Source organism: Tupaia chinensis, unplaced genomic scaffold (genome assembly GCF_000334495.1).
Source record: "Tupaia chinensis unplaced genomic scaffold, TupChi_1.0 Scaffold000311_2, whole genome shotgun sequence".
NCBI classification, from domain to species: domain Eukaryota; kingdom Metazoa; phylum Chordata; class Mammalia; order Scandentia; family Tupaiidae; genus Tupaia; species Tupaia belangeri.
In genome coordinates, this window is record NW_006159803.1 from 990,900 (window position 1) to 1,004,617 (window position 13,718).

At 37.5% G+C, this 13,718-nt stretch overlaps 1 protein-coding gene across 1 annotated transcript in view; it reads right to left on the reverse strand.

Moving 5' to 3' along the window:
* The window catches only part of MSANTD4 (Myb/SANT DNA binding domain containing 4 with coiled-coils), an 83,157-nt gene that overhangs the window by 24,798 nt on the left and 44,641 nt on the right, over positions 1 to 13,718 (reverse strand). The gene's annotated exons all lie outside the window — the stretch shown is intronic.

Here is a 13,718-nt window from a genome sequence, read left to right on the forward strand (position 1 = left end):
TTTACTTTTTAGACATTTTTTCAGTTTGATTAAAGTACAAGAAAGTCAGTCTTATGTCATCCAGGTCTCATACTAGAATACATTGTAATTCACCTTGTGAAATAATAGTACTAGCTTTTCCTTCTTTGGGGAGAATGAGAAAGACTTTATTTTAATAGAATTTTGAAATCATGTCAGAATCCAAGGCTTCATTACTATAGCAACAGAGAATAATGGGAAGACTAAATGTCAAACACATTCATTGTTGCCATAGTGACAATCAGTTGCTTTACCAAATATGTTTACTATTTTATTCTAGTCAGTTTTTCAAATATGTTCATCCTTATGAATACTCAAAAAGGGGAGAAAAAGTTCCAAACCATTTAAGGAAGAAACTCTTTAAGAGATGAAAGCAATTTGTTTCACTGTCCATTATTTAATAAGAAACTCACAGAGGCCACAAAAAAATAAGAAGGTTATATGAGAAATAGAAATTTTCATTTCTGTTCCAATAAATATTCTTCCCATTTGCAGTCAGGGAGATTGAAGCATGGAATCTAAGGCACGTCTCTATTGTCATTTCATGCTATTTCAAACCATTTTCCCTTCATTTCTGAAAATTGGGAATTCTGCCATATTGAAATGGAAAACTTTTTCATTTTAAGCAATAGCACTTAAGGGCACATGCCTGTCAGGGTTACTGGACTGTTCCTAGAAAAAATCATTAAAGCAAGTGCTAGTTTATTCTGGTTCTTTCGATTGCCTTCCTTTTCCTTTGAGCATCCTCCTCTCCTTGCTGACAAAACATTGTCATTATAGTAACTCATCAAGAACCTCCCTGCCACACACTTTACTAGTGACTTTCATTTGTACTTTTCCTATTGCTATTATTATTTCCACTAGACTAAATGTAGGGAGGACAAAGTCATGTTTACATTCACCTTAGAAAATGTCATTCCTGTTATATCATAGGACATAATAAATATTAGTGAAACAAATGAGTTTCCTTCAGTGATACTCTTTGTTTTAGTCTCTCTAATACCCAACTAGTTGACTGAAACATCAAATTCAAGATAATATGCAAATAGGTACCAGAGGCCTAAAGGCTCATGTTTTTCAAAATATAGTCTACTTTACAAATGATTGGTGTTTTTAGGTTCTTTTGGGAAATAGTTGTTGGGAACTCAAGTTACATTTATTCTATAGAAGCAGTATGCTAAATTGTACGTTATTGGATTGACAAGCAAAAACACATGTAATACAAACTGTACCTGGGCTGTAAAAATACTACTGGCACCAGCAGGTAGTGTGGTGGTTAAGGTGTTAGATGCCCACATGGCCAACCGCAGTTCAAGTCCTGGACCCTATGGCTTGAGAACCACTCTGGGCGCATGTGCATGCATGCCCAAAATCTCAGGAGGAGAATGGGGAAGAAGGGATTGTGGCATGGCCATAACCCCTACAGGGTGATTTCTCAGTTTCTCTCTTTCTGTCCCTCTCTCTCTGGTGAGTGAACGAACCCTATGGCCAAAAAAAAAAAAAAAAAATCTTAAAAAAAACGTTTCTTTCATATTTTTTATCTCCTTTTACAAAATATTTCAATTATTCAAAATTTATTTCCATTTCTAATTCAGGATTTCTAAAACTTATCTCCATCATGCCTAGTGATAGTTCTGGCAAAAGGAAAAACGAAAAACATTCATAGGTACCAGTAATATGTTAGTTAACTATAGTTCTGTGGTAGGCAGGATAATGTCCCCTCAAAGATGTGCATGTCCACATTCCCAAAACATATGCGTGTGTTACCATACATGGCAAGATGGATTAAAGATACTGAGATGAAAAAGTATTCTGGATTATTTTGGTAGGCCCAATTCAATAACAAGTATCCTTATAAATAAAAGAGAAAGAGAAGAATGAGTCTCAGAGAAAAGGTAGCATGAGAAGATTTGACCATCCATTGCTGGCTTCGAAAAGGCAGCGAGGGAACCATGATACAAGAACGGGGACAGCCTCTAGAAGCTGGAAAAGGTAGGGAAATTAATTTTAACCCAATGACGCCAATATTGAAATTCTGACCTCCAGAACCATAAGGTAAGGAATTCGTGTTGTATTCAGTCACAAATTTTAATAGTCTTTGATTTTGGAATGCCTCTAAAACTGAAAGTAAGAGACCTAACTTAGAGTAACAGTGCTTAGTCAGTCTTTCTGTAAGTCTTACATAATTAATTGGAGACAAAATGCCCATTATACAAATTAGATGAAGAATTATAAAAACGGGTTAAAGAAAAGTGAGAAAAAATAATGGAAATTTTTATTATCTAGTGGTAATCGCATTTGTTATGAAGACAATTATACATTTATTCTTTTTCTTGTAACACTTTGGTTTGAACTTTTATTTTTTATATCATCTGTGGATATTTCTTCTCTAGAAGATAAGAAATACTGTATTATTAATCATACCTTATATAACTAATAATTATTACAATATGATCTAGGTATTTGTTTCCTTGCCAGATAAATTTATGGTTGTGATATAATTTACATGCTGTATTTACCAAAAGCTCCATAGAAAACTGACAAAAGTAATACAACAGTTAAAATGTAAATTTTTGGCTCACAGAAATGGAAAATTGCAAGTGATCTAGTTCACTTAATTGATTTTCTTTTCTTTTTCATGGAGAGGTTTTTTCAATAGGGCACGTGTGCTTGCCAGAGAGACAGAGAGAGACAGAGAGACAGAAAGCGAGAAATCACCCCCCCCAGGGAGGATGGCCACACCACAATCCCTTCTCCTCCATTCTCATCTTGGGATTTTGGGCATGCATGTACATGGACCCAGTGTGAGTTTAAGCCACCAGGTCCGGGATTTGAACCGCAGTTGACTACATGGGAGTCCAGCGATCTATCCATTACACCAACTGCTGGTCCCTAGTTCACTTAATTGAATATTTGAAGTCCATCTCCTCAGCACCACTAGGAATTTTCTAGCTAAACTTCCTTGTTTTCTTTAATTCTCATTACAGGATTTCAAGCCTCTTCACACTTTTGTCCTTTAGGATACCTCTAGTATTCTATCACTTTTAAAAGGTAATATGCAGTTTTCTTGATATGAACACAATAGTATTAATGAACGCAGTAGTCTTAATGGAATTTCCCATGGTAGAATAATCAAACATCATTTTCTTTATTCTAGATATTATAGTTCCATTAGTGAAACCTAAGGTTACATTAGTCTGTTGGTTTATTTTTATCACCACATTAATTCATTCAGCAAACATTTATTCAAGGCCTACTCTGTGAATAAAGAAAAATCCCTGCTCGCACGGAGTTTATACTCCATGGCCTATATTGGTCACTTATAATTGTGTAGTCTCTAAATTTATCTTGAAATACATTTCTAAGCCAGCTTCACATCTCCTATAAGGCACTACTTGTCCACTTGGTGTCTGCTTCTGCTCTGTTCTGAAAGCATATTTAAAGGTTTTTGTAGCTGACCATGTGTAAGAATTACCATTCTTTATTTTTTTAAAAGAATTCTTTTATTTAACTTTATTTATTTATTATAATTTAACCAGTGAGAGACAAAGTGAGTGAATGAGAGAGAGAGAGAAAATGAGGAAGCAAGCCATCAGGTCTGGGACTTGAACCACGGTCAGCCATGTGGGAGTCCAGTGCTGTTAACCATCACACCACCTGCTGGCCCCAAGAATTAACCATTCTTTGACAATAAGCAGATTTTAAAATAGAAATATTTTTGTATACTTTTTAAACATTGTCCTTAAACTAAAAATTATTTACTATTTTTAGCTCTGCTATGGTTTGTGTACAGGTAGCACCACCACTTGGGAGTTGGGAGCTCCATGGGAGGCCAAGATTTAGTTTCCAGTCTAACCTCAATTTGTCTGGCAAAGGTTGCACATGCCTATAATCCTAGTTAATTGGGAGACTGGGGCAGGTGGATGGTGACGTAGCAAGTCTGTCAAAACTGCCTATCTCTTTGGGTTGGCCCTGTGAACTGGTGGTTAAGGGAGCCAGATCCTACATGGCCAACTGAGTTCAAATCCCAGCCTCAGTGGCTTGAAAAACATACTGGGTTTATATGCATGTACGCCTGCCCCCAATCCAGGCAGGCTGGAGAAAGAAGGGATTGAGGCATGACCATTCTCCACTGCTCCACTGAAGGATGCTTTCTCCCTCTCTCTGTCTCTTTCTGGCAAGTTCACACACACTTTCTGGCAAAATAAAATAACTATTACTACTAATAAAAATTTCTCTGACAAAGGAAAAAAATTCTATTTCCCTTCCTGAAATCATAAGAACAAATGAAAATAAGTGGGACTACAGTGAGCAGTTTAGAAAACAAAGCAACTATACACACACACACACACACACACACACACACACACACAAAGACACAACTTCAGCACTGTGGGAATGATGAAAAGAAGAAATTATGCAGAAATGAAGGAAACCAAGCATTGCTTTGAAGTTAATTTCCAAAATGACAGCAACACACTACTGAAGGCAGTTATTAAGAAGCACACACTTGGCATTCTCTATGTTAGCTATTTGATTATCCTTGTTTCCATTTGTGGATGTGGGCTTGGGACATTATTTTAAAGTATGCCATAAAGAAAGCCAAGCATTTTTTTTTTCCTTTTATATGGAGAACTAAATGGTTTTGCAGCATCACTGACTAAAGTAATAGCTGTTATTTCAACACACTTTTCAAAGCATAAGGCATAACTTTTGCTAGGAAGTAAGGGTCATTTGATTCAACATAATCCAATCCATATTAAGTTTCTCAGAGCTAACAAAAGAAAAGGCCTGATCAACATTTTTTTGGAGAGGTTTTTGCTATAGGGCACATGCACTCACCAGAAAGAGAGAGAGAGAGACAGAGAGACAGAAAGTGAGAAATCACCCCCCAGGAGGGATGGCTATGCCACAATCCCTTCTCCTCCATTTTCCTCTCAGGATCTTGGGCACACACGCACATGCGCTTGGTGTGAGTTTAAGCCACCGGATCTGGGACTCAAACCACAGTTGACTACATGGGAGTTCAGCGACATAGCCATTACGCTAAATACTGGTCCCAAAGGAAGAAAGGAAGCTGCCAAGACCGAGACTTGAACCATGTTTGGCCATGTGGGAATCCAGAGCCTTTAACCACCACATACCTGCTGGCCCAGATCAATATTCTAATATGACTGGTTGCATATTTCTCTCATGCTCAAATCTAATCAGCTTTTGATTTTTTTTTTCTATTCCTTCAGTTTTTTTTTTTTTTTTTCCTTTTAAAAATGGTTCCATTTGATCTCTTCTGTATTCAGGTTCTCAACACCTTTTGCCTATAAAAAAGAATGATCCCCCAAATAGTCTCTCTACTCCAGTCTATCCTGTTTACTGTTGCCAGGGTCCTCATCTCTTTTTTTGGAGAGGTTTTTGCCACAGGGTGTGTGTGCTTGCCAGAAAGACAGAGAGAGACAGAAAGTGAGAAATCACTCCCCCAGGGCGATGGCCACGCTGCAATCCCTTCTCCTCCATTCTTCTTTGGATCTTGGGCATGCACACACACGCGCCCGGCGCAAGTTTAAGCCACCAGGTCTGAGACTCGAACCGTGGTTGACTACATGGGAGTTCAGTGACATAGCCATTACGCCAAGTGCTGATCCCGGGGTCCTCATCTTGATGCATGAATCCCAGCTTATCATCCTCTTCCTCAAGAACCTCTTATCCTGCTTCCTGTCATTCTTTTTCATACCAACATTTCGTTTACGACTTCTGAGTCTTTATAAGGTAATTTCCATTTTATTTTCTTGCCACCAACCAGGCTTTTTATCCCTCGTGTATATCTTTCTTCTGAGATTTTGTTCATGTGGGGATTTTTTTTTTTCTTTGTATCGTTTGCTTTGGGAGAAGGAAGAAGAGGGATTGTAGTGGTCCATGTGTCTTCAGGCTGTGATACATTCCTGTCTCTTTGGCAGGAAGGTGGGTTATGGTATCTTAGACAAGCATTAGATGTTGATGAGAAGAATGGATGGGAAAATGGAGACTGTCTTACAGGCTGAAATCTCAAGGACCTCACAGGAGGGGGAATTTAAGTGAGAAATCATAAAGGAAGAGCAGGCAGAGTAGGAGTTCTTGTGGGTAGAAAGTTGGGCCTAGTTTTACAAATAGTTGTTAGGATCACAGTAACACAATAATTTATGGTAGAGGCCATATACAAGGTAAGTTTTGGGACAACTCCATGGCCTAGTGGTTAAGGGAGTTGGATCCTGTATGGTCAACAGTGTGGTTCAAATCCCAGCCCTAGTGACTTGAAAAACATGCTGAGTGAATGCATACATGTGCCCCAAATCCTGACAGGATGGAGGAGAAATGACGAAGGGATTACCACACCCACTGGAATTTGCTTTCTTCTTCTCCCTCTTTCTCTGGTAAGCATATGTGCCCTCTGGCCCATTAAGAAAAAAAAAAGTAGATTTTGATAATTTCTCTAAGCATAATTAAGTCAGCTTGATTAGAAAAAGCAGTACAAGATACTCCCTAATCATGGTTGAATAAGAAATTTAATCGGATGAATATATCTTAGCCATTAATATACTATGTTTTTAAATCTTTCTTTCTCCCATGAGCAAGAGAGACAGAAAGGGTGGACACAACCCCCAACAGGATCTTGACACCATAATCCACCAGTACCCTCAACCAGCCTTGGATCATGGACACGCGTGTACCCTCTGTACTTGGTAGAGAGAGGGCCGCACACTTGATCTGAGAACTGTCCCATGTGGGATTGACTCACAAAGCATCATGTTTTATGACTGTGCCACTGTCTGTCCCTCACCTATACTATTTGAAAAACACATACACTAATTACTTTCTTTTGTTGTTGCTATCAAACAGTTTGGTGTAGTGAGACGTTGCTGAATACAGATTTTAAAAGATTTGAATTTGTGGAAGCTTATATTTTGCAAGGACCCTCAAAACATCTCCCATTCCCCATAATGTTGTACAATGTGACTTTGCCACTCCCCCATTAATAAGTCTATTTCCCCTTGAATGGAGACAGATCTTTTAACTTGCCCAAACAAAAAGAAAAACAGACAAGAAATCCCCACAGGAACTTTAGCAAATGAACACAATTAGTGCTATGGGCAGTCCAGATGTAACCCTTCACTGGCTTGGCAATTTCCATATCTGCCTCCTACAAAGCATCCACCATACTGGAAGCATGACCACCTGAAACTACCAGCCTGTGAGAAGTCCATACATTGTGGAGAGGTCTTGGAGGAGAGGATGTGGCATGGAAAAGGAAAAGTGCCAGATGTACCGAGATGTAGGCAGATGAGGGAAGAAGCTGAATTGAATCCTTACCATCTGCGCAGCAGATCTTTTGTGTATCCAAAACCAATCACATCATCAAACCCTTCTGTTACCTCTGATCCACAAAATGATAGAAGAGAAGTGGTGGTTCCTTTTTTTTCAAGAATTATTTAAGTTATTGTTATTATGTTTTAAAATTTACTTTAGAGCACATGTGCTCATGAGAGAGGGAAGAAGTGACAAAGAGAGAAAGCAAGTCGCCACGTCTGGGACTTGAACTGTGATTGACCATGTGGGAGTTCAGTGCCTTACCCACCATACTACCTGCTGGCTCCCAGTGGTGGTACTTAGCCACTAAATTTGTGGGCATTTTTTAAACAGCAATAGATAACCAAAATAGGGTTCTTGTTCCATTTCTGCCACTTAGTTATCCAGTGATTGAAGTTCTTCATCCCCCTTTATAAAATGTGGACAGTGATCCTTGCCTAACTACCTTATACTTGCTATGATATTCGGAAGAGATAAATAGATGAAAGTGTAGTGGAAGCAAGATATTATTATTTTTATTGTACCTTGAAAAATGTCTATAATATTAATTTGTGTGTGCCCATTATGTCTGTTTTTGTTACCTAATGATTATTCTTTCCATTTATAAGAATAGATATTTGAGATTGGATCACTATATTTCTTTTGCAGACTTTGAGGTAGCTTTTAGGTGGAATGTCTTTTATTAAACATAGAAATTACCGTATTATGTTATTCTAATCTCTTAAGCAATTACTACCATTTTCCCTCCAAATATATTTTACATTTCAGTCCAATATGATTAGAAAGCATCCCTATTTTTTTAAATTATCATAATGATTTTCCAATCATTTGAACAAATCACAAAGCCTTAAAGGAATTCTATGGCTCATTGTTTCTTGACTAAAGTAATTTGAAAGAGGAAATAAAAATCAATTCTGCTTCTCTAAATAATAGGAAAGCAAAGGAGAAATTTAAAAAAGCAGTAAAATCATTGGCTGTTTGTTTTCATTTCTATAGAGCAAGCATATTTTAATTTGCTGTCAGCTGAAAGTTTGCTAATCTGCAGAATTGGTCAATAACATGGTTCAATCATTCTCAAACTTTGAGGCATTCTAGTTAATGAAGGAAGAGCTCACTTTTCAATATTTCCCAGGGATAAGAACCTAATAATGTTGAACAAAAGCTAACTGTGTATTTTTTTTCTAGTAATAAAATAGAAAACATTGACCAAATAAAATGTCATAAATGTGATACTTCCCACTATGGTTTCTTGGAATTGAGTCTTCTAATTCGATAATCTGGTTATTAAAATTTTTCATAGAGAGGCAGTGTGCCTTTAAGAAAGAAGTTCTACTTCTAGTTCATCTTATTACTAGTTCTAGTTCTGTGTCCATGGGCAAGGTATATACTGTGGTTTGGATAATGCTTTGTCCCCCAAAGATTTATGTTCTGTAAGATTGGTTCTAATGGCTTTGGGAGGTAGATGACCTTTAAGAGGTGGGGCCTAATGATAGAGCACCATTCAAAGTAATGGGAATATGGGAAAGACAGACAGAGAAAGTATTTCCTTTTCCTTTTACTCTCCTCTCTTTGTTGGGCATGTATCTGCCATCCTTAGGTCTGTTTTTGTAGTCATGTTGTTAGGTTGGCCTGATGCTGGTCCTATGACTTTGGACTTTCCAACCACCAGAATCATAAGCCAAATAAGCTTTTCTTAAACAAACAAACAAACAAACAAACAAACAAAAAACTGTAGAAAGTACAGACACTCACCAGAGAGAAACAGGGAAAAGAGAGGAAGAGGGAGAAAGCATCCCCCCCACCCCCATATGGGACATGGTTATGACACAGTCCTTTCTTCTCCATTTCTACATTTTTTTACAAAAAACTGTAGAAAGTACAGACACTCACCAGAGAGAAACAGGGAAAAGAGAGGAAGAGGGAGAAAGCATCCCCCTCCCCCCATATGGGACATGGTTATTACACAGTTCTTTCTTCTCCATTTCTTCATCTTTTTGGGATTGGGGGCACACTAACACACCATTCACCTGGCATGGTTTTTCAAGCTGCTGGGCCAGGACTTGAACCATGTGGGACTTGAATCATGTCAGCCATGTGGGATCTGACTACCTTAACCACCAGCACAGGCTGCCCCAAAACCTCTATTTAATTCACCCAGTCTCAGGTATTTCTGTTAGCAATACATTAGAAGACTAATGAAGTATAAAACCATTTAAGCATCAGTTTACCCATCTGCTAACTCATAAAATGTAGATTATCATCCCTATATGATTAGGATTATGATACCTACTATTATGGGTTTTGTCTTACACTTTTTGTTTTTCTTCCATTCATGATAGAACACATGCAGAGGAGAGAGAGTGAAAGAGAGAAGCACCCTCCATAGGGCTAGTCATGATGCAGTACCCTTCCTCCAGTCTTCCAGCCTGCTAGGATCCTTAGAGTCTGTTTTTTGTGGGAGGGACAAACAAAGAGCATATACCTAGTGTGTTTTCGGATTGAGAAGGTTGGGGACTTGAATGGCATTTGGCATATGGCTTCCAGTTTTACAGTCCAGTACAATAACAACTGCATCATAGAGGCCAAACCTCTGTCTCAGTTTTAATTGGAATTTATTTCTTTGGCTACTTTGCTGCCTATGTCGCTAACATCAGCCTTGCCATATCTATAACCACTGTTATAGCTATACTCCCACTACTTTTTATTAATCCTGCTGGGTCAGAGGCAGACTCTCTCTCCTCCAGAGGCACAGGAAGGTTAACTTTATTTTAGGTTTTCCTATAGTCCTCCTTTCACAGATAAGCTTCCCTTGACCTTGACTAGTGAAAACTTGAATCCTGCCTCCACTCCATCCCCATATGTGCCCACCTTCAGAGTGCTACAGAAAAGATCCCATTGCTTCTGCTTCTACTCTACCCCAACAAAGACACAACACATTTTTCTGAGACTCTTAATATTAGTATCTCTCTCTATATATATATAGTTTTTAAAGTTTTTGACATAATTTCATGTGCTTGCCAGAGAGAGACAGAGACAGTGAGGGAGAAAGTGAGAAATCACTTTCTAGGAGGGATGGTCACACTGCAATTCCCACTCATCCATTTTTCTCCTGGGATTTTGGGCACAAATACACACACTACCAGAGTGATTTCCAAGCCACCAGGTCCAGGACTCAAACTGTGATTAGCCATGTGGGAGTCCAGCACCTTAACCATCATGCCACCTGTTGGCCCCAGTGTTTCTTGTTTGATAGTCCCAAGATCTGTAGATGCTTGTGTCTAGTGACTGGATTTTCCCATGCTGGATTTTCCAGTAGGTACAGTCTCTCTCCTAAAGCCTTTTAGGACATTGCATCTAATGACTCGGATTGCTTTTTACAATCTTCAGTGAGAATACCTCTTTCTGTACCTTTTGGTCTCTATTAAGTCATGTACTATATCAAATTAAAGGTCAGTCTGTGGTCAGGATTTTTTCATGAGTATCACATGGCTGTTTAGACTCAGCCTAGATATAAAAATTTTTGATTTGCATTTCTTTTTTTTTTCTTTTCTTTTCTTCTTTTTTTTTTTTTATCTTGGGGGATGGCCATGCCACAATCCCTTCTCCTCTATTATCCTCTCAGGTTTTGAGGCATGCATGCAATGTGCCTGGCCTGAGTTTTAAACTTTGGGTCCGGGACTCCAACCATGGTCAACTACATGGGAGTCCAGCAATGTAACCATTATGCCATCTGCTGGTCCCCTCCATTTGTATTTCTAACGTGTTTAAGGGACCAAGAATCCAAAAGAAAAAGAAGAGTGCCCTAAATCTATTCCATCTGAGAAATAAAATTCAAGCAATAGGTCACACATATTTGTATCTTTAAAATATTAAATCAATATAGTAATCAAATAAAAATCCATTAAGCTGTGAAACAGCAGAACTAAAAATCTATGTTGTCTTTAACAAATGCACTTAATTATCAAGGGATTAAATGTTTAGAGGAAAACCTAAAATTGACCTTGGTTTTAAATAGATTTAATACTGCAAATAGCATTTTCATATTCAGTCTCTATAGATAAAAAGAAATGATTGTCAAATGCAATGTACTTTATTTAAGATACAAAAACAGCACATTGAATACTGTTTTTAAAAATGCTAAAATACTGTCACTAAACATTCACTGAGCATCCACAAATATACTGTTTTATGTTAGATACTGTGGAACCACTGTCATTTTAGTTAGGATTCTTCTCAGAAAGTTTAGAATAAAATAAGAAAAAAATGTGGTTAAAATTAGTGCAATGTATTTAAATAATGTAAGTATACTAAATTAGTGTTTATTAAGTATAAAATTTATTAGATCATTGAACAAAGCTACTATTCAAAATTATTTCATACTTAGGACCAGCAGTTGGTGTAATGGCTTTGTCGCTAGACTCCCATGTAGTTGACCATGGTTTGAGTCCTAGAACTGGTGGCTTAAATTCACGATGGGTGTGTGTGCATGCATGCCCAAGATCCCGAGAGAAGAATGGAGGAGAAGGGATTGCAGCATGGCTATCACCCTTGGTGGATGATTTCTTGCTTTCTGTCTCTCTGTCTCTGTCTTTCTGGTAAGCACATGTACCCTATAGCAAAAACCTCTCCACAAAATAAATAAATAAATTAATTAATTAAATTAAATAAAATTCATACTATTTTCTATATCTTAAAATATGCATTCTGATTTATAACAAATATAGTAAGGGGTATTCAAAATTTATAAAAATATGTATTATGAAAAAACTGTGCATGGATTTCAAATACTTCTTACACCAAAATAAACTTATACTTTAACTCCATTTTTCCAACATTTTTAAAAATCATTTTAGTTTATTATTTATTTTTTAATTTGACTAGAGAGACAGAAGCAAACTGCTAGGTCTAGGACTTGAACCATGGTTAGCCATGTGGGAGTCCAGTGCCTTAACCACCATGACACTTTCCAGCCCCTTGCATAAACTTTTAAAAGTATTTTCATATAACTTCAAATTTCATTTATATTTCATATAACTTCAAATGTCAGAATTAGAAAAGGAATCAGTTATACAAATTAACCCTTATATGGTGCCATTGTGGACCTAGTACTATTGTAAGAGTTTTGTATATGTTAACACACTGGAGTCTCACAATGATCCTGTAACAAAGACACTACTATTTGTTTCATTTTTCAGAGGAAGAAACCGAGATTTTAAGCAGTTAAATGGTAGAGCTGTCTGACTCCCTGTATCAAATTCCAACTGAAGAGAATGAAGAGTAAAACAGGAATGACTTGTTAAAATAAAAATAATTTTGCATTGATTTTTATATCTCTTGAATATTTAGGCTGGCTCCATGGCTTAGTGGTTAAGGCAGCCAGTCCCACATTCCTGACTGGGTGGGTTTTGTATTAGACCTGGCAAATTGATAAACATGATAAACGCCTGTGTGTTAATGTCCAGAATGGCAAAAAGGAGGGGGAGTGAGAGGAAAAAGGATTGTAACATGACAATTCCCCATGGGAGAGGGCTTTCTCCTTTCTCTCTGTTTCTCTCTGTGAGTACATGTGCCTTCTAGCAAAACAAAACAACAACAAAAAAACACAAAAATTCTTAAATATTCACAAATAAATGACAACTAGTAAGTGTAGGCAGAAAACACTAGTTTCAAAAAGAGTTAGAAATTAATTTTGAGAGGAGCACTTATGTTATAGGTATCTTTCTGAAGTACCTACTTTAAACAATTATGGGATAATATATTGTTAGAAATTGTTTTATATAGGATATTTCTTTAGAAAAGGATATCGGTAAGAAAAATAAGATAAAGAGAGAAGACTAGCAAAGAAAAGGGTAATTAATAAAGTCTGCAAAGGCCAATTTCACTTTATTAACATTTTTCCCTGAAACTGGCCTTAAATAGTATGTGATTTATTATCAAGTTACCAGATGAGAGATAATGTTATCACCTGAAATAGTTACCATTGACTGTCAAACTGCTTTATAATGTATTTAAGTTGATTTTTGGCATCAGTCCTGATATTGGTATGGATAAAATATGCAGTTATTCAACAGATTCAACCAGGCACTTAAGATATACTAGCTACGGGACCAGCAGTTGGCGGAATGGCTATGTCACTGGACTCCCACGTAGTCGACCACAAGTCTCGGACCCGGTGGCTTAAACTCATGCTGGGCACGTGTGCATGCGTGCCCAAGATCCCAAGAGGAGAATGGAGGAGAAGGGATTGCTGCATAGCCATCCCACCGGGGGGTGATTTCTTGCTCTCTGTCTCTCCCTGTCTTTCTGGTGAGCGCACGCGCCCTATAGAAAAACCTCTCAAAAAAAAAAAAAAAAAAAAAAGA